Below are 21036 nucleotides of genomic sequence, written 5' to 3'. Positions count from 1 at the left end.
ATTACTTCAACATCAATAGACTTCTAAAATAAAAATTTCAACTAAATATTGATAATTCTCAGCAGAGTAATATTTATTAGTAAATATGTTAAATTTGGGAACACAAATTTGAAAAAGAAAAAAGCACGTATTATTTTCCCTTGGTAAGGTACATAGTCCTGAGAAGAATTTTTTTAACCCTCTGTAGTGCTATACAGTTTACTAGAACAAAATATGTCTATATCACAGCAGTGGTAAAACACTATGTTCATATATGACGATGCCTGTTCAAATGGAGAAAGAGCTGTCTACTGGGTTCATGATGTACTAGAAGTTATGATGTTTTTGTTTTGTTTGATTTTACAGTTCTGTCACAGACAAGTTGTCTTTGGGCAACTCAGGTAGCTTCTCTGTAACTCAGTTCCTTTGCGTCTATGGCAAAAGATTAAGGTAGTGGAATCCTGAATTCTTCTGCAGCTTTAACATTCTACAAATCTCTAAAAGCAGTTCTTCCAGGAAACAAGATTCATAGCCTGATTTCCTTCCATGTTTGGCCTTTGGGGCTGTGCTAGCTTAAATTGCTAGATTAAATTTTTGGCAGTGCTAACTCTTAAACCACCACCATTTGCTACTCTTGACAGTATTCCTTCTGCTACGGAACCTACCCTTTTAGAAGAGTCATCTGATTCAGTATTGCATAAAGCACCTTCATAAAATTTCAAGTGAAAGGGAATTCGAGGAAGTCCGATTTAGTACCTATTTTCTTTTTCAGAGGTTCTGGGAAATTATTTTTAGTGAGCTAAGAAAACAGGGACTATTCATACAGTTTAACACACTCTGTATGTGTGTTTTGAAATATTAGTCTGATTTCTTTAGCTCTGTATACTATTAGGCATTATTGAAATTTCTACCTCTTTTCATTTGCTCTTAAAAAAATCCGTAAGAGTCTTTTTCCAATTTTAAAAACTCTTGGCTAAATACTGGTGCTATTTTAAACTTTGAATAAACTGGCAACCTCACATTTTGTAAAGTTCAAGAAGAGCAGAAACTGCCTCTCTGTCAGCTGCTTAGAGTGAACAGGAAGCAGACAATGGAAGGCAAATTTCTGCAATCCAAGCCCTCCTTTCCCTGAAGAGCAGACAAATGAAGGCAAGTCTTCAAATCTCATCTTTTAGACAGTCATGTTGAGGGGTGGATGGGACCCACTTCTAATAATTCTTCTCTCATTCAGGTCATCTTACAACATTTTATTAAACTTTCTATTACATATATGATAATTCTTAAGTACTTTTTATGTTGATACTATTTCTATCAGAAAACATGCATTCTATATCACAATATGCCTGCAAATCACGAATTCAAAGAGACAATATTGTCTAATGGTTAAGAGTTCAGGGATAACAGAAAAACAGATCTGTCGCATTAATAAAGTCTTTCACTATTCACTAAGCCTTAGTTTCCTATCTTCCTTATTTGTAAAATGGGGATAATTAGAGTCTCTACCACATATAGGATTATTGTGATAGCTGTGTTAAGATATACATGCAAAACATTCACTTATTCTTGGTCATGTCGAGTATTCAATAACATTATTATTATTAGAGTAGTAGTATCTTTATTATAACTGTTTGAAGTAGTAATAACATTAATAGCACTATTGTTTTTCCAAATAGTTGTCCTTGGTGAAACAATTACATACTTCCGCTCTATTATTACATAAACTAAATAGATTACTAGAGTCATCCCAATAATTTTAATAATTTTATTATTTTTTTTGAAAGAGTCCATGCAGGATCCTGAAGAGTAAAGATGCTTGTATTTAGCATAATGTGTAAATGTTTATTGAACAAATCATTTTTGATGACAAGTATCAGAATTGTTTTTCAGTGGCAACCACTTACAATTTTACTTTATTTCATAAAACATATCTGATCCCAATGTAATAAAATATTAAATGAGGCTCTTTCATTGATTTATAAGTGAAGCAAAACCTAAAAACTGAGAAGCAGCTATGCAGTTTGTAGTGAAGCTGGTCCATAGTGAGAAGGAAGCAGCAGCTATACAGTTTGTAGTCAGGATTAGGCCATGCAGCCTGGGCTGGTAGGAAAGCAGACCTGCTGCTGCTTTGATCATGCCTGCTCCAGCTCACTCCGAAGCCACCAAGGACTCTGCCTTATAGACCCAGACTCTGTCTGGACTCTTGGAGCTCGGGACATATAGAGAGCACACTCCCTTAGGACTTGGACCTTTCCTGGACTTCACTATGATCCAATGTAACATGGCACATGCTTTTCTGGACTATTATACAAAGGCTGAAGACAATGTGCCCAGGTCCTGAAGGAGAGAGCTGGCAGATAAGGAGTGGGGAACTACCGGGCTCGGTTTTGGTTCATAGCCTTTTGGGGAGCAAAGGAAGTGCTGGTTCTCCTGGGAGAACAGGGCTTCCAGGTGAAGTGCTCCCAGCAACGCCCCCCCCCCCCCAACACCAAGATTGGAATGTTATAAATAAAGACTTGTTTTTCTCAACACTAATTGTTGGGTCATACACCAAAGCACCTTGTGAATGAGCCCTGCTTTGCTTGGTAACAATAGGGGTATTCTGATGAGGTCTCAGGTAGAAATGAAGAACAAGTTATTAGAACCTGGAAGAAAGGTGATACTTGTTATAAAGTGGTAAACAACTTGGCTGAACTGTGTTCATGTTCTAGTGTTTTGTAGAAGGTAGGACTTACGAGCAATAGCATTAGGTATTTAGCAGTAGTTATTTCTAAGCGAAGTGTTAAAAGTGTGGCTTGGCTCCTCCTGACTGCTTATAACAAAATACAAGAAGAGGGAAATGAATTAAAGGTGAAATTGTTTAGCAAAAAGGAAGCAGACCTTAAAGGTTTAGAAAATTCTCAGCCTATCCATGTTTTTAAAGATGAAAAAGCATGGTGGGAAGAGAACACCGAGGGTGTGGCCAAGTGACCACTTGATATGAAGATTATTATGGATCAGCTATCTTAGCAGAGATCAGGGGCTATTCTTCAAGACAATAAAAGAATGACCCCAATGACAATTCAGACATTCATCAAAACTATCATTTTGATTTCAAAAGGGAGGAGCCACCTGGAGCCTTGGGGGTCCAAACCCTGCAAAACTGTGGGGGCTGAGGCACCACCTAGTGGATTCAAAAGGTGGGGCCGACAGCCCATTGGGCCTATAAAGCAGAACACTGAGCCGAAGAGATTATTCTTGAGCCTTAAGATCTCATGGACTTTGCTTTATAGTTGAGCCTTATTTAGGGTCAAATATGCCGTTCTTCTTTCCTGTTTCTCCTTTGGTATTAATATGTCTGTCCTATGCTTGTTTTACCACTGTAGGTAGGAAGCCTCTAACTTACCTGGTTTCACATGTTCACAGCTGGAGAACACTTTGTCTCACCATGAATCATACCTTGAATTTCAACCATATCTGATTCAGATGATATTTAGATGCAACTTTGGCTTTCAGACTTTAGAATTGATACTGGAACAAGTTAAGACTTTTGGAACTGTTGGGATATAGTGAATGTATTTTGCATATGAAAAGGACAGAACTTTGTGGGGGGGGGCAGGGGTATAATGCTATCAACTGAATGTTTTTGTCTCTCTAAAATCCTTGAGTTGAAATCTAACTCCTAATGTGACAATGTTAGGAGTTTTAGGCTTGGGAGGTGACTAGGTCATGAGTGGTATTAGTGGCCTTAAAGAAAAAGACCCTAGAGTGCTCCATGTGAGGACATGTGGAAAAGGTAGCTGTCTATGAAACAGGAAGCCCCTACCAGATGCCAGATCTGCTTGCACCTTGATCTTGGACTTTGCAGCCTCCAGAACTGTGAGAAATAAATTTGTTTTTGCAAGCCATCCAATTTATGCTATTGTTATAACAGCTTGAACACACTAAGATTATGTCTGTATATCATATATCTCATATCTGGAAATACAGACTTCCAGATCTGAACACTGAATAAGTAGGTCTAGCATGGCTACCTTGGAAGTGCAGTTCTTACTATATATTTTGACGTACAGACATGGTTTCAAATACCCTTATTTTATAAAGCTTTATTTATTTGTTTGTTTATTTCCCACTTTTTTTCTCAATGGATTTATGGTGGCTTACCAGAACACATGAAATAGAGCAAGATCAATCTAAAGTAAATTTAAGAAGAGAGAGAGAAAAAATTAAAACCAAGAGAGTGAAATACCATCATAGATGAAGCTAACACAAAAACACTTGGGCACTTTGCAAAGGTTGAGAAACAAAGCCAATTCTGGGGTGTTCTGTGGAATAAATTATGTTACTCTCTCTCTTTCTCTACAATGAGTAGTATTTGCATGTGCATAAAACTGTTTGAAATACACATCAATGGCTGCCTGTAGGGAAGGAGACTTCATAAAGGTTTATCACACTCTTAGAAGTACACGTGCAGAAGACTGGGGTAAATTCCCAAACCTTGGTTCGTAGACAGGGGTCTGGGGCCTAGATTGTGCACATAGCACCTTAGATTTTTATATATTTAATGTTTTAGTGTGGATAAGCAGGGTCAAGTATTTTATTTCCAGTATCTGTATCTATGAATCATTACTTATAATATTATGTATGCTCTTATATTATAATTTTCAAAAGGTTAAAACAAACACACATAGACACGTGTGTATATGTTTATAACACGACAATTAAAATACACATAGTAAAAAGCAATTGGAAATTACATAAAATAGGGAAAGGCAAACATAGCTACTGGATACATTTTATACATTTTTTACTGCAATTGATTAAAACATTTTCATTGACTAGCCAAACAAACAAAAAGGGGAACATAATAGAGATCGTTCTTCTCCAATAAAAAGAAGAATCTTAAATTTCTTTAGGAAAGAGATTTTTTTTTTTTTTTTTTTTTGCCATGCTCTTAAATCCTAAGAGAAATTTCTCAAATGGAGCTATCATAGTTCTGTAGCCTTTACCACTCTCAAACATATCAGAAGATTGACCTTTATCTCACTGGTTCATAGTTAGTTCTTTAGTCAATTCCTTACACATGCTTCTTCTTATTGAGATTAAGAGCTCTGTGAGAATCAGAATATGTCTGTTCATCTTCCTGATGTTGCACTTTTGTTGATATAGTGCTACTAATAAATGCTTAACAAATGAATGAATAAATGTACAAATAATATTGTGAGTGTTCAAATTGTACCTCTCAGCTGTTACCCAAAGAACTGGGCTTGGGTGGTTATTGAACAGTTCATTTATTTAACTGGTATTTATTGAGCACCTACTATATGCCAGACACTATTTTTAATACTGGGATATGGATAGTAAACAAAAGAAGTTTAAAAAATTCCTGCATGCATAGTGTTTATATTATAAGGTGGGTTGGGCAATAAATAAATGATTAAAATACATAATATGTTAGATGACAAGAAGAACTTTGGTGAAAACAAAACTAAAAAGAAAAAGAAAAACATAAATAAGGAGTTCTGGGCTCTGGTGTGTGGAGAGAGAGAAGAGAAGAGAAGATGGAATTCAGAAGAAAGGGCATTACTTGCACTTGTACTTCCTGGCTTCTTATAGAGGCTGATCTAGATAGGAGTAAAAACATTATGTTATCTCTCATGATTCCAAGGTAAGTAATAGTGTGAATAAAAAGAGGTTTAACTTATACCCAGAAACACACAGAATTGTATTGATAGGTATTTGCCGCACAGAGAGATTTGGGGTCTATCTAAATCATACCAAGTTGGGTAAGTGCACACATTTTGGGGAGTGGTCTCAGGAATGTGGCTGGGGAGGAAGAAATTTGGGGGCACTTTGGGGCTGCAACGGTACTGTTTTTCAGGAAAGAACTTGAAAATTAATTTCCAATTGGAAGTCTAAGTGTAATTTAGGTAGGTAAAAAGTAATTTCCTGGGTTGGATTTGAGCCAAGGCATGGGAATTAACACCTCGTCTCTTATAAAAATTGCCAAGGGATCTTTAATAATCACAAGCAAGCCTGGCCTTAGATTTACAGCGCCGGGGCAGGCTGCCCCCCTCAGAGGGCAGATTTGCTTAGCACGCTGAACAAACTCCAGCTGATGAATGACACCTAAATGCCACTTACTGACTTACATGTACTCTGTGCTCCCAGCAGCCCTTATGTGTTTTTCTAGAGAGCTCCTGTGCTTAAGGACCACCAAGACTTTTGCTTTGACAACTAGTACAAGAGCAGACCAACTCATACTAAAGGACCTCTGCAGCCAAAAAAACTAAAACATAAAAAATTAAAATAAGTCAAAAGGTTCTTGCTGTGATTATTTTAAGCAGACAAATACATCAATATGAATATTGTATAAATACTGGTGGTGAACATTGAATTAAGAATTCTAGACTGGGTTTTCATCTCTACAACTACAAAACCACGTAAAATCCACAATTCCCTTCACTTCTCGGATCCTCAACTTTCTTTCCATGTCCACCTGGAATAGAACCCAAACATCTTACTTTTCCTAAAAAGCCAACACCTGATTTATCAACTGATCCTCTCTTGAATTGTAAAATTGGTTCCTATCCCCTTATCCCTGTGAGCCCAGCCACACAGGCCTTTCTGTTCTGCAAACCTGCCACACATGTCTGGAATCAGGGCCTTTGCATTTGCTGTTCTTTGCTCCACCAGAGCTGTGCATGGCTAGCTTCTTCTCATCATTCAGGCATCACTCAACCCAATGTTGCTCCGCATTCCATTTATTTTTTCTTACAGCATCTCATTTTATTAACTTTACTTTCCATGATGATCTTTTTATGTAATTGTTTTCTTGTTTAATGTCCATTCACAACTCTTCCATTAGAATCAGGATTTCCATAAAGAAAGAGTCTTGCATATCTTTCTCCCTAGTTTATTGCCAGTATTTAGGTCAGGAACTAGTAGGTGGCAGATCCTTAACAAGTACGGAAGAGTAGAGGAGACTGGACTCCATGATTGCCTTGGTCCATCCCAGCTCCAGCAGTGTGGAGGCCCACATGTCTTTAGCTAGGATAACTCTCAACTGCAGACAATACTACGAGCTATGGAAGTTGGCGAGTCTTTCCCCACCTGTCCTCACGCTCTGCCTATTCTAGTTACGACCTCTCTCCAAGGCCCCCAAGGGCACTGTTCTCAGTTACAATCACATAGGAAGATTATGAGGTAAGAGTGTCATGAGATAGAATTAATTAAAACATCTAAGGCAGTGCCTCACTCAGAGTAAGCACTCAATGTTTTCCCCAGTTCTCCTCACCTCTCAATGGTTACATTCACTATAAATATTAAATATAATGTAAAGTAGTTTATGTTTTAATAAATATAAAAGTAAAAATTTTAACTATGATAAACCTTTAAAGTAATAAATTTCTAATTGTTGATTTCCAAATGCCACACATTTCTCAGGACAGGGAGAAATGGGCCACAGATAGCCATGGAACTAAGGTAAACCGGTGGAGTGAGCTGGAAGGTGGGGCAAAGGTGTAATGTGCCACAGCCGTTGTTGGATACATGCCCGAAGCAGAAAGAAAAGGAAAGAAATCTGATTTATATCTTTTTCCTACCTTCCAGCCTCCATTCAGTACTTCCCATTGCCCTAAAGGAGCCAGGAACTAGTTGGTAACAGAAGCTGGAACCTTAGTTTGTAGCAGTAGATCATATGGCACAGTAGAAAAACAGAAAATGGACTGAGAGCTCCCGGGTCCCAGAACAGAACAGGTGAGGGCGGAAGCACTGGCTCCGGCTCAGCAAAGCATAGTCTGCCCACAACTGACGGCTCCATGAACCCCTCAGGTGCTCTCTTTTTTGTTTACTTGTTTTCATTTATAAGATGCTCTTTATGGATACACTGTCAGTGCGATGTTGCCATTTTCATTTCTCACACAAGTGAAACCTTTCAAGGCCATTCTACCTAGACGGGTGATTTCTTTCAATGCCAATTGAAAACAATTTTCACAAATATACATGCATTTGAAACCAGGGAAGAAAAGAAAAGGACCAAATACAAGAAGATAGTGGAGTGCTAACACAAACCAGAAATCCATTAGAGCATACTTTGCAAATACTGTCGGTAATTAAAGACTTTTAAGGGCAACTACAGCATTATTTACTTGACAGTGGAACTCTTACAGGCTATTATGTAAATACACATTGAGCACATTTTAAAAGTGCATGCTATTTACTATTCATAAGTGTTGTTAATATGTATTTCATTTAACCCTAAGGAGCCATTTCAGTCTCTTGTGTGAATTTACATTTATGAATGTTTTTATAAAATGCATATTATTTACCCAATAGGCAGCTCTACCATAAGAAATACTAGAGCTGACTGCCAATTTAACTTCACATGAGTATCCATGCAATTGTTCCTTGGGTCTGACTGCATGGTTGGTCATCCTTAAATAGCCCTTCCTTTCAGGATCCTGCAAACCAAAACCCCTGAGCTGTTCAAATGAAGGGATTTTCCAGTCTGTTTGGTGGTTCTGGTGATTTTCATATCACATAAAAATGGCCAGGTTATGTCTCATCTTTAAAAAAATATATAAAGATTTCAGCACTGAAGATGGCATTCTGTAAAGTATATGTGTGTAATCACCTTGTTTGCCGCGTCCTGAAGTCAACACCCACAAAATGAAGATGAACAGGCTCTAGAGTGAGAGACTGAAAAAATGAATTTTCTTTTCCCCTCCCTTACTCCCTCTTTTCCTTCGTATCAGGATGAAATCCTTCCTGTCCCAGTCATTTTTCCTGACACCAAATGATCCCCCCACCAACACACACATGCGCGCGCACACACACACCATATGTGGAATTTACAAAGGGAGTAAAGATTCCTTGCCAATATACACACCATATGCAGAATTTACACATGGAATCTGTTCCATGACTCTTGTTCCCCTCAGCCAGATCAAAGACATAAACAGGGATCAGGGGAAAAAAATAACTTTAAGGGAACAGACTGGAGAAAATGTTTCTTTGGAGAAAGTCTCTCTAAGCTGAAAGTCCCTGCTCTTTCCTTTGGGGAAGGAGTGGGTAAGAGTGACACTTCCTAACCCAAAGCCTGGAGGGATGCACTGAAAACTTTAAATTTTACTCTTATGAGAGAAGCAGACTTGGTGCTATTCTTTTTGGGGTTTTTTTTAATATTTTTTAATTTATTTTTAGAGAGAGGGGAAGGGAGGGAGAAAGAATGTGTGGTTGCCTCTTGCATGCCTCCAACCAGAAACCTGGCCAGCAACCCAAGTATGTGCCCTAACTGGGAATTGAACCAGCGACCCTTTAGTTTATAGGTCAGCACGCAATCCAATGAGCCACACCAGCCAGGGCTTGGTGCTATTATGACCAGTAAAGTTAACATAGATTGAGAACTGAGGTCTGATTTTCACCTAGAAAATCTAGAGAGCTAAGGGATTTTTCAAATATATGAAAAATTAAAGTGAACTGTATAATACTTTAAATCCTTACCTGAGGACATTTTTTATTTTTCATTGCTTTTAGAGAGAGGAGAAGGGAGAGAGAGAAAAATCAATGCAAGAGAGAAGCATCAATGAGCTGCCATCCTCCGACCTGGCACACATCTGGATTGGGGATTGAACTCACAACCTAGGCATATGCCCCAACCGGGTATTGAACCCACGACCTTTCTATTATGGGACAACACTCCAACCAAGAGAGCCACACCAGTCTGGGTGAATTCTACAATTTTGATGTGAAGCCTTTATAGTTTATTTTCTGAGTATTTGGTAACAAGAGAGGTGCCTCTATCAACAGGTTCTAACGTAAGCATTAGATTAAGCCATATGACATTGCCACTTTTATAAGACAACAATGTACAGATATTTGAAATTTTATATGATTCAGTCTGCTGTAATACTCACAATGTATAGGTTAGTCAACATGAGAGAGAATAGAAAGGAAAAAGAAATAAGTAAAATTAGAAAGATATCGTTGATTTGTTGATTGGTAATCCAACACTTCCTCAATATTTCTCCACTTCTTCTCCCTTACACTTCTCACAGAGTTTGGAAAAGAAAACTAAAGCTTTCCTAGCTATAGTTAAGTATGGTCACAGGGATTTTTCTGACATATACAATGTAAGCTGGAGCTTCTGGAAAGACATCCGTTCCCTTAATAAAAAGGGAGGATAAGGCTGGCACTGTGCTGCTCTTTCTTTATTCTTCCTGTCCTGGGTTTGGTGCTATAGCTGTCCGCTGGTTAAAAGGTTAAAAATACTGATCAGAAGGGCAGAAAAGAGCTGGGTCCATGATGCCATCACAGTCCCATCATGCCTGCCCTGCTCTTTCCACCTCCAGGACTCTGCTATGTGAGAAAAAACAACCTGTATTCATTTAAGTCATGCCTAACTAGGGCTTTGTAATATATAGCTAAAAAGAAAAAAAAATTTCCAGTTCAGAAGTAAACATGAATCTGTAGGCAAACACACATAGAAAATTATCAGGGCTTGGTTAATAAGATTTTCAGTTAAAAAATCCTATTAACAAGAGTTAGAAAAGGATTTTTTCATAGCAATCTTTATTAGAATTTCTATTAAATATGTCATATTTCTCTACTGTGGTGAATGATCTGACATGTTTTAAAGGTACTTCAACCATAATTTAGTACCACAGCCTCATCTTTCTGAAAAGGTTACTAGTAGGTTAAACCTTATGAAACACCTGCTAGTTGCCCAGTTGTGACCAGCACAAATGACAATTTCATAAGGTTTAATATAATACACAGCCCTGTTGCTTTAGGTGTGGGAAGCTGCTGAAGCCTGGAAGCAGCTGTGAGAATCACAAGACATACTCTGAAAGTAACAATTTTACATTTTATTTATGTGTTTAGTAAACTAAAATATGATATTTGCTTTGTTTTCCTGAAATTTTCCTCTTATACATGGAAATATAGCAAAACTTCCAGTTAATTATGGTTTAGAATATCATAGTACCCAATATAGCACACACAAACACACACGTGCAAATTCTCAATATATTACTGATTAAAATCTGATAATTGGATATAGGTTGGTGTGTCTCAACATATCACATACATACACATACATATATGTTATATATATCTTACAAAAATTACCTTTAGACAAATTACTTTAAGTTTAGGCAACACTAGAATTTTTTCAAAATAAGTATTTGAAAACCAAATTTTCTAAGCATATTAAATGCCACTAATAGTGACACCATCATTGATAAGGCATTTAGTAGAATTTTATTGCTTATTTATTAATTTGTACTAAAATAATAAATATCATTAAAGTTTTTTTTACAACACACTCAGTTTTGAAAGCTGTCTGGAATGTCAAACATAATGCATTTTGCATTAGTTCCATATAAATTTTCATTGAATTCAAACTTTTAAATAAATCTTCCAATTTCTAATGTATCATATTATCAAAGCACAAAAAAATTATATGATTATAAGAAGAACCTCAGAACTGACTATCTTCAAATTTAATGGATTCCCAATGCTTTTCCCCCCTGTTTTTAAGACATTTCACAGTATTTTATACATTATAAATGGATTCCATTCTTGGCTTAGTAATTCACCTAATGGACAATGGATTCAAAAAAGCTGTAACTCCAGGGACATTAAATTGGTTCTAAACTCTGAAAATTACAGCTTTTACAAAAAGAAGAAAATACTAAAAACATGTCTAATGCAACACTGCATCTAATTTCCCACTACCTCCAGATTGTGTCTAAAAGCTCCTAAACTTCTTAATGACACAATATGTTAAAATTACATTCCTGTATATTTAGATCTCAGAAATATCTCATCCATTTTATAACCCCAAGGAGGGCTTACCAGCAAGAAGGACATGTGCATGTTGGGGGATAGAGGGAGGAACAAGTGTGATGTGCTACATGCATCTCAGGGACTATGAATTCTCATAGTGGGATACGAAACTAACACCCATGTATGGCACCCTTTCACTCACCAAGACAATGAAAAATCCCAATTCCCATGTTAAGTACTGATCAATGGTATTTCAGTAAAAGAATAGGAGGTAAACAGAAGAAAATGTTTTTCTAGACATACCTCATAATCAACTTAAAGCTTTAAGACCAATCTGTAATTTGATGATAGTATCATTTAGTTCTTCAACCACTCAAAGAGCATGAGCAAGTCTCTCTGAATCTAAACAATACATTCTAGCAGTGGGGGTAGAAAAGTTATTCCATTAAACAAAATGCTACACATTTGGTGAATCCACATGTGACTATAATAACATATGACTAGTGTTTGGAAGCAAAGAGTTTATGAATTGGCACCAATTTTAATAATGCTTAGCATGTTATTAGTTGGCTAAGTTCTTCTATAAGACATTCTAATTTTAAAGAGGACACTTCCCAACTCCTTTTCACCACTCCCTTCTGAAAACACAACTGATGCAGAATATTCTTACTCTAACATATGTTCCTCCACTTAATCCATTTATCTTTTCTCTGCCTTATTCTGAGATTGGGAAGTTCCTTTGTGTAAGTAATTATTTTGTGTGTGCGTGTGTGGATTTCCTCCACATCTTCACAAATAGTTAACGTAAGTACAGTAAGGAGAGATGCCTAGCTTATATGTTCCTCCGATATCTTGGGGCATTTACCTTATTGATTGTTTGTGTTTGAAAAAGCACTATGTCATTCTAGTTTTCACTCACTCATTTTTAACTGCTAAGGGATCTACAGCAAGGTTTATACATATTTTAGAGATCTCCTGTTTCTTTTAAACTAGCACCTTTTGACTATCCAGGTGAATAAAAACTTCCCTATGTATAATATCTTTTATTACTCCTAGTCTGACCTATTATAACAGAACTTTACTCAGTCTGGGTCTTTTGGTGCAAGGAACAATTCATCTTCCTTGTCATATATTGATAGCTTTCTAGTTTTTTTTATCATGCTTAAAAAAGAAATCTGTCAAGCTTGAATTGTTAATTTGCACCTAATTCCTTCCATTAAAGGCTGCACAGCACCTTCCAATTCTCAAGGAGAGCGCTTAATTTCATGAGAAATTACATGATTTTTGTTAGAGGCTCAGTTATTCTGTTCCTCCCTTGATTTGCTCTGAGAGCTGTCACAAATAAATTCTTCCATCTTGTTCCTTAAAATGTCTTGACTATCTTTTGTCGTCAGTCACAGACACCTCACCTCATACTCATAATATGTGAGATAACTGTGGTAAACATCTCCCACCATTTTTATAAAAAAATATTTGTGTGAAAATACATCTTAGTTTCTCTGCCTTCTCTCTGGGCTCTTTTGTCCCCACCCTTCATCACCTGTCCTCTTAAGTTCCCCCGAGTTCTCTTAAATCTAAACATTTGAAATCATTTCACTGTCTTTCACCACCACCCAACAATGTCACAAAAATCCTGTGAATCAGAGCCTCTAAACAGATCTAGAACACTTCCCTTTGTCATCTTTCTTATTGTGTTATACACCTCTAATGATATCTAATATATATTGCAAAGTCATAATGTATTAATGCTATTTTATTTTATCATGTTATTTTATTTTATTGAATCAAATAATTCTATCATTACAAGAATTCTGTAAAATGGCTACTGTTACTCTTCTATTCTACAGATGAGAAAATCAAGGCACACATCAGTTAGATAATTGTCTGAGGTCCCCAAATCAGTGTTTGAACCTAGGCAGACTAATTCCAGAGCCTGTGCAACATGGCTTCCTTCTTGTTTGGTCTATTGAAAGATGGTCCAATGTGCTTTTCCAAACCATAATTTCACCCTCAAACCTTTAGTCCTTCCCAAAGGCACTAGGCTGACTTTCTGAAACATAATTTTGAACAAAGCATCCCTCTGCTTAAAACATTTCTGCAGCTTTCCACTGTCTGTGGGGCAATGATCAATCTTTCCAGTGAGCATGTAGAGCCAACTGCAGTCTGACCTAACCTCTCCCATCCACCCCGTTTACCCCTTTCTACCCCACACTGATGCTCCAGTTACTGAAAGCACCACACTTTGTGAAGCCATGCCCTTCCATGTCTTTCTACCTAGTTACCCTCTGCTTGCAGTGCTCTTTGCAGAACTAACTACCTTGTCCACTCCTGTTCACAATGCTACATTCCTTCTGCATGCATAATCATAAATGTCACCTCTTCTATGAGACTTCCTGAAATGGCTTGTCAAAAATCATCTTTCCCTCCCCTGTGGCGTTTGATAATTTTCTTCTTCACTCTGTTGGAGCAATTATTTGTGATGTCTTTCCCTTAATTATGAACATGTCAAGGAACAGAATCACATCTTTAAGGTTTTTTGTCTCTCTAGTGCCTGCTATGTAATGTGGGAACCCAATCAATATTTGTCAAATAATGCTCCACTCCCCCCTCATCTCTTACCTGTTTAATTATATTACTTTATTCCTTAAATACAATCACATGCTTGAATATATTATCCAGAGATATTTAATGAAAGTATTAACTCTCAGTCAGAGAGAATTTATACCCTGAGGGAGGCTAGTTGGTAATTTTTTCCCTTAGGTCCTTTAGAGTTCCTGTCACTGAATGTCCTGATAACCCTCCAGTTACCAGCCCTGTAGTATAATTGTTCCCAAAGTATGTTCCAGGGACCACTGAGGCCTTTGAGACCTAAAGGCCTGTGAGGTCAAAACTATTCTCACAGTAGTACTACAAACATATTTGCTTTTCACTCTGTATCTTTCAGAAGTGTCCAATTCTAGAGGCTACCCGACATCATATTGTTAACCCATGGCTAATGTAATATGTGCTTATGTATTAAAATTTTTTTAGTTTTCATATCTAATTCAGTTAATATTGATAGATATGCTCCTACATAAAGGCTCTTCAATAATTTTTAAGACTACAAAAGGGCACTAAGAACAATACATTTGAAAACCACTGTTCTAGCAGTATGCTGGCCTAAAATGAAGCCTAGTGTGCTGATGAGAATGGCATACAGAACAAAACCAAAATTCTAAAGATAGCATATACACTTTCATTGTAGGTTTTTCATTTGTAGTGTATCCTGAAGTACATTGTTACAGTATCTGAAGCAGTGTTGACTGTGACCTAGTAGGCTGTGCTTTTCCTTTTCTACTATGTTAATTCCTGAATTAGTCTTTGAAACATGTAATATATGTTTCTTCATGTGACAGAGAACATTTTATAGTTCCCAAACTTTTCTTTCATTTAGTCTAAACACACAATCCTTTCTTAAGGTTATACTCATTTCATCTAGTTCCCTCATATTCTACAATTATGCACATGTAAAAGTGAATTATCCTTGTCCTTGTATCTTATATTTTCTTAAATGTAATTACAAAGATGAATATGTTTTTTTAAAAGTGATTCTAGGATGAACCTTTATCCTTTCTTTCTAATAATTCAGATTTAAATTTTATGAGTTTTCTTATGTAATTTCTATTTTCACTAAGGCTTATAGAGAAAGAAGTGCCAAGAAAGATTTCTACTTATTTCTCCTTTCTAAAAATATCATGCATATATTCATCTTGGCTAATCTTTCTGTATGTGGTTTCAAATAGATTACTTTATAAGATCTGACTGAAATAAAAATACTTTGTAAATTTTTGTGGGGGTCATGCCCTGGCTCGGTGGAAACTCTCTGTCCTGCAGAGGTTTTAGGATTGCAGATGAGGAGAAATGGGTTAACCTGGACCTTGATTTCTGTCTGGGAGGAAGAGAGGCAGCAATTCTCTCTAGAGGAGAAAAGCCCTGAACTTCTTTTTCCTGTGCCTTTTATTGAAAATGGTATGTACAGGGGCATACAATCAGGATACATAAATCACCAATTAACCCCAAATGCTTCAGTTACTATTAACTTCTAGAGATTACAGATAACAATGAAAGGAGCACACGTGATCACTTTAGGTCAAGGTCTGCTGGATTCTCTGGCACCAAAGGATCACCAGGTGAGAGCAAAGCAAGCTCCAAAGCATAATACACATTCTTTAAGCCTGATTCCCCACAGGGACCCCCGGTGCAGAAATTGGGTCATGCCTGCCTTCTAGCCTTCCCAGGTTTCTGGTCAAGACTTACATGCCTCTTGCAAGGCCTAGCTTGCAGCGAAGCTACAGTTCCTGAAACCACACAAAGCGGTCCTCTACAAATTTTCACTAATATTAAACTCATATGGGGCATAAAATGCTTATAAAAGACTATCTGTTACCTTTCAAAGTGATGCATTATAAAACTTAACTTACATTCAAAAGAATCACCTTTTGACAGAATTCAACAAAAAATAATGAATAATTAGGAAATGTAAATGTTTGATATCTTCTGGGATTTGAGGAAGCCAACAAAAAGCTGTATTGATTCTAGCACAAAAGAAAGAAAATTAATTTCCTCCCACACTAACATTTGCATGGAAATATCTAACTTTCTAAGATGCAGCTAGACAGGGTAGAAAAACAATTTTTAAAATCTGATCATAAAACCACCTTAAGATAAATCTTGTCAAGTCTGAACCTCCCAGGATTACACCTAATTCTCAAGCTCATTGCCATGATACACTCTTTCACACATAGCTGCCCTTTAGGGCTCTGCCCAACCCCTTATAGATACCCTGTGGTTTCTCACATTTTCTTGTAATTTAAAGAGATAAGTGGTGCCAGCTGGCTTCTGTTTAACTCAAGGCAGGATGATATTCAGCTATTTAAGAACTTGGTACACACCTCAGAAAACTTGCCAGGAGAAAGAAATGAGGAGTGATGGGTGTGTGTATTCAATCAGGGAGGATGAAGTCTAGAGAAAGAAATACCTGAATCGGGTTGCTATAGTAACATTCTCTATGGACTTAATAGCCAGATTATCAATAATATTTATAAATCATAAGTGTATGGAGAGGGCTGAGTTTAAATAATCAAATGTAAAGGAAAACAAATATCTAACATATCTTGGAAATTTTTAACATCAATTTTAATTTGTTGAATCACTTGTTTTCTCAGTTGGACAGATCAGTAGGGGAAAGAGAGTGGTAGAGTCCTATAATTATAGTAAATCTTTACATTGATTTTCTTATAGGAAAATTTATTTTGAAATAAATAAGAATATGCACAATTAAATATCAACATATAGTAATTGATATTTCTTGAGTGCTTAATATGTGCCAAGCACTCTTGTGAGGGGGTTCATATGAAATAACTAATTGAAATCTCATGAATATCTGATAGTGTAGTGATCATTATTCCCATTTCATAAATGAAATGAAGAAATTGAGGCAAAAGTGCTTTAGTCTTTTTCCAGAAAGCACAGAGAACAGGCAGTAGTTCTGGAATTTCAACCCAGGAAGTCTTGCTCCAAAGACCATACCCTTAAGCACTTCCTATTGTCTCAAGACCATGTACAATGACAAAATGAAATTTCTCTTGCAACTCTCTTATGATGTGCTTTATAATTCATAATTTCATATGTTTGAATGCTTATTACTTTTAAGTCTTCTTTATTGTTCTCATTTTCATAACTCAGATCCTTTCCTTCTTGTATTGAACAAATCAGGAGAATAAGCCCTGTAACAAATTCCATAGAAAACTCAAAAGTAACTTAGAGATAATTGTGGCTAGAAATTCATTTTTATAGTGATTAGATCACAGTTTAGCAATCAACACTATAAAACAAGTGTTCCATTATATACTCATCTACATGTTTTTCAAAATATTAAAAATTTAAAGATGATTCTTTAAAATTCTAATTATTAAAATATTGTATATTTATTGTAAAACGTATAGAAAATACTGAAGTGGGAGGGCAAAATCTCATTCTGAAAAATCAGCCTCTCTTATTATTTTGTCTCCACAAAGAAACAAAGAAACAAGGACATGTCAACAGCAGAATGAAGAATAAGCTCAATGCTACTGGAATCAGAGTTTGAGAAGACAGGGAGACTACTTAGACCAATCCACAGGTTACATAGTGTCTGTTGGATTCAGATAAACCAGATCTTGGGATGGGGGAATGTGGAAAGTCCTGACTAACTGGAGTGTTTGTGAATTCCCATGGTGCAACTACTCCCACCCTGACCAATTTCAAGCCATCACTATGTCACTGAATGCAGAGTCAGGCTAGAGGCACACATCAGCCCTTGAAAACCAGTAGAAGCCAGACCCAGTACCATTCTGACAGTGTTCTTTAAGATTCTTGCTAACTCTAACAGTCTAAGTAGGACTGTGTTAGCTAACATGTTATAGCTCACAATTAAATAAAATTATTTCCCTTCTGTCCTTGCCAGGATCACTACATTTGCCTCCCAATTGGTTCACCAACATAAATCTGGTTTTCATTCTATTTGCCCTTCACAGGACAGCCAAGGAGATCTCTTACAGATACAAATCTGAATGTCAGAACATGGAGGCAGCTAGAATGCCCACCTGGACTTTTGACAGTTGCAAATCAACTTGGTCCTAGCCCACTCCCACAGGAAATGCTGATGGACTTAGTCCACTCCTCCAGAAAATTCTGATGGACCTAGCCTGATATGTTAATTAACCTGGTAGGGGAAAAGCAATGAGATGTAAATTACCTACTGAAAATGTTGATAAGCAAACTAACCCTCACCAAAATGTGTGTTTGACATGTATAAGAAAGGCGCCTGAGAAGTCTAGGCAGGCAATTACTACAGGCCCACATGGAGGACCGGGAGTCTCCAGTCCCCATTCCCTTGGCCCCCATTCCCTATTCTCCCTTTCCCCTTCCCCCTTCTCCTTCCCCCTTCCCCCTTTTCCCCTCAATAAACCCCATGACAGTGGTCTCCCGGTGATTTCTCAGAGCAAGACTGCCCTGACACTGAACACACCATTTTTCCTGTTTAAACAGATGCAATGGCTTCCATTGTAGGCTGAATAATGGCCCTCCAATTAAGTCCTTGTCCCAATTGTTAGAGGCTGTGAATGTTGCCTTACATGACCAAAGGGACTTTGCAAATGTGATTAAGTAAGGATCCTGAGATGGGTAGATTATCCTCCATTATCTGGGTAGGCCTGATGTAATCATAATGGACCTTATAAGAGGAAGAAGAGTTCAGAGGCAGAGCAGAAGTTAATGTGATGACAGAAGCAGAGATTGAAGTGATGCACTTTGCAGATGGAGGAAGAGATACAAGCCAAGGAATACAAGTGACCACTAGAACCTGAAAATGCAAGAAAACAGACTGTCCCCTCAAAGATCTTGGGAAGAACAGATCTGCCAACACCTTGACTGTAGCTCAGGGAAAATGAGTTTGGATTTCTGACCTACAGAACAGCAAGACAATACATCTGCATTGCTTTAAGCAATTAAGTTTGTGCTCCTTTATTACAACAGGAATGCAAACTAATAGAGTGTCCCTTCCTATTAGATAAAGACAAAACTCCTTCAGATAGCGTATGTCTCTCATATAGTCTTGCTTTCACCTACTCTCTCACATCAACTCATCTAACATATTCTTGTTCTTCCTGCTCCAGTCCCACTGCTTTTTTCCTTCAGTTCACTATATTCACTATGCCTTGGCTGTTACTTCTGCCTTGAATGCTCTTTCCTTTAAATTTTTTCTAGTTAATTCCTAATCCAAGTCAATTCAAGCATCTCTCTCTCTCTCTCTCTCTCTCTCTCTCTCTCTCTCTCTCTCTCTCTCTCTCACACACACACACACACACACATAGACACACACATAGACACACACGCATATAGAATAATATCGCTCTCCTACATTGTATTTAGAGAAATTAGAATTTTACATGTGTTTGCCCCTGGCTGGCATGACTCAGTTGGTTGGAGCATTGTCACATCAACCGAAAGGTCAAGGTTTTGATTCCCATTCAGGGCATACATCTGTATCTGGTCCCTAGTTGGGGCACATGCAAAAAGCAATGGATCAATGTTTCTCTCTTACATAGATGTTTCTCTCCCTCCTTTCCCCTTTCTCTAAAATCAATAAGCATGTTCTCGAGTGAGGGTAAAAAAATTTTTAAAGAGTTTTACATGTGTTTTTTCTTTTATTAGTCGACTTCTCCTGCACTAAGTAGGGACCATGCTAGTTCTTACTTACTATTGTATCCCAGAGGCCTGACACATAATAAGCACTTAATAAATATTTACTATATAACTGAGTACTTCCTGGCTCATTCCTCTCTAATAATTGTAATCAATGCACTCTTGGTTTTTCTATTGTGTATCCAACCAACATTTACCAAAAGTCAACTTTACACAAAATCCTGATCTCATATACTGATACAGTTTTCCTAACAATAAAAATAATGAGAAGAGGCTCTTCCCAGGTAGCTCAATTGGTTAGAGAGTGTTGTCCTGATACACCAAGGATGTAGGTTCAGTTCCCAGTCAGGGCACATACAAGAAGCAACCAATAAATGCATACATAAGTTGAACAACAAATCAATATTTGCCTCTGTCTCTAAAACTAATAAATAAAATTGAAAAAGACAATGAAAAGATAGTAATAACAGATCATTGCTACTGAGAATTTACTGTGTGTCAAGCACTATAATAAGTGTCTTAAGTATACAAGTTCAGCTTACTCCTGTAATTATGAGTTTATTATAATTAGCATTTTCAGATAAGAAAAAATAGACCTTGGAGTATTTATGTAACTTCCAATATACCATACAGCTAGAACTAAATTTAGTATATAGGTCTGGCTTACTAAGCCTTCATTTCTTAGCACAATATTATTGTTTGTCCTTTCTAGGCCTCCTCATACATGTTTACAGAAATTATTTATCTATATATGCTAATCTATTAATGTTTTCTATTTTAGCCCATTCTCATTCTCTCCCCTCACCTCCTTCTCTCTTTATGCAGCATTCTGTTTCTAAGAACTATCCATATTGCTGGAATATATACAGTTTATTGATTCTAACTCTTGCCACATTCTATTCAATATGTATTCATCATAATCTTACAGTGCCAGAGGGTACCAATTCTGCTCCAATAGCCATTTCTTCATATTCCTTTAGTAGTAGTGGACAGCTGGGAACATGGCTATCCAGCTTGAAACTACATTTCCCAGAGTTCCTTGAAGCTAGATGTGACCAGTGACTTATA

Source organism: Furipterus horrens, unplaced genomic scaffold (genome assembly GCF_987537825.1).
Source record: "Furipterus horrens unplaced genomic scaffold, mFurHor1.1.pri manual_scaffold_4, whole genome shotgun sequence".
Classification (NCBI taxonomy): Eukaryota; Metazoa; Chordata; class Mammalia; order Chiroptera; family Furipteridae; genus Furipterus; species Furipterus horrens.
The sequence above is the reverse complement of the archived record's forward strand: the minus strand, read 5'-3'. Positions refer to the sequence as shown.